The following is a 2,166-nucleotide window of genomic DNA, read 5'->3' as shown; positions in this document are numbered from 1 at the left end:
AAAGTCATCGAGAGAGAGAGAGAGAGATCCGAATCCCTATGGTTAATTGCCATTAGAAACTTGAGTTACAGAGACAGAGCTAGATATGGGAGGAGACTTATGCATGCACTACGCAGTATGCAGTTTGTTGCGATGTTCTCATTTGATGACAAACCTTACAGAACTGAATAAGACCCATTAATATCAGTGACTCACATGAAAATAACGACACTGTTTTTTTGTCCGTACTTACCGTCCATTTTTCCCTTCTTTCCCAGCAAAAAGGAGTGAACCCGCCTATTGTTATTCCAATGCCATTAAATGCCCACAAATTCTTCACCAAAATAAGGAAAAGAAGAGAAGCATATATATTTTTTCTACAGATGATACTAGAAAAAAAAAAAAAAACAGCCAGAAGTTATTTTCTAAGGGCCCCTTTTTCTTACCCTTTTTACTGTTGACGGTTCCTAACTCAACTGAAACTAAGAAAGTAGTAAAGAAAAGTTAAACCTAGCTAATTGCTAAATTACATTATGATCGATCGATGATGGTATGAGTAGGTGGTGGATCATGAGAAGCCAAAGCAGCGAGGAGAGTTGCGGTGGTTGGAGAGAGAGTCCCTATGAATGATGCCTTGAACATGCCTGAAGTGTTGGACATGGCAGGGGATGGTGATGGTGCCGCCCCTGTGGTGAAAACCGTACTCATCCTCGGCGTGCTTGAGAAGCTGCATGAAAAGAGGGTGGTTGAAGTAAATGAGTGGCACCACAAACCTCTCTTGCTTCTCTCCCTCCTGACCCACCTTTATCGCCAGACACCCCTTCGGCACCGACCTCTCTTTCTCTTGTCTCTTCTTCCCCATCTATCTTCTCTGTTCGTTCACTCACTCATCAGTATGAAAACAAGGGAACATATATAGCACTGTTTGCTCTCATGAAGCACTGTGTTATTGCACCATAAATACTACTATAAGACACAGCTTCTTGGAGAGATACATCCATTCTACACCGTCGATCTTGATGTGGAACTCGTGATGATTACATCTGGCATTGTGTGCGTAATCTCACACGAGTCCCTCTAGAATCTGATGCAATGGATCACACTTGTCATAATTAATAATCCTCATCCATATATATGCTAGTTAGCCCCACCATTCCTATAATTTCCAATAATTTCCAATTCAAATACTATAATTCTTCTGCACTTTCATTATATAATTAATCCAACTTCAAAACTAATATTAGAATATTAATTGGATGATCATGAGAAAACCATTTTATAAAAAGTTGATCATAAAAAATATATAAGTAATTAATTAGCCAAGGCACTTTCTTAATAATGACCTAATTAATAATAAAATAATGTTAGAAAACTTTTATAAAATTAAACTACTTTACAAAAAAAATTGTAGGTTAACAAAAGTTACTGGCTAAGAAGACCAAGGTATTTGTAGATAAAAAATCAAATAATAAGATTTTTAGTTATTATTTTTATATGAAAAAGTCTAATTTTTTAGTAATAATTAATTTTAACATTCGTTATCTAAAATTTAAAACAATTTAATGTGTATACTTTTACATTTAATTAAGTGTTAAATCTATTACACAAATAGAAATAATTAATTTTTATACTTGCTATTTAAAAATAATATTTTTTTTCTCTATGTATATAAAAATATAATTAGATATTAGTATAAAAAAATTATACTAATAATTATAAAATTAACTCAAAATTATTTTTTTTAAAATAATTGAATCTTGATTCTAATTTTTAATTATAACATTAGTATTCTCTCCAAATTATATGTAATAAATATTTAAAATAAGAAAAAAATATAGATTAAAAAGATAAGTGGTGAAAATTTAAAACTAAATAAAAAACTAAAAAACTATGTATATAATAATAATAATAATAATTTTTATTTGAATTATATTATTTTGTTAATTTTGTTTTCTGTAGAACAAAAAGATAGAAAAATAGAGAATGAAAGAAAAGAGAGAGAAAGATAAAGATGAAGAATGAGAGTGAGAGTGAGAATTTGTTAATTTTGGAAGAAAAAATTTATTTTAATTGTAAAAAAATATCAGATGATATATTTTAATTTGTCAAATTACTAATATAAAATACAAAATATAAATTATATATAGAATGGAAAGGATAGAGAGAAACAGAAAAAGAAAGAAATGA

This window comes from Arachis ipaensis, chromosome B06, assembly GCF_000816755.2.
Source record: "Arachis ipaensis cultivar K30076 chromosome B06, Araip1.1, whole genome shotgun sequence".
Classification (NCBI taxonomy): domain Eukaryota; kingdom Viridiplantae; phylum Streptophyta; class Magnoliopsida; order Fabales; family Fabaceae; genus Arachis; species Arachis ipaensis.
This window is presented reverse-complemented; position numbering follows the sequence as displayed.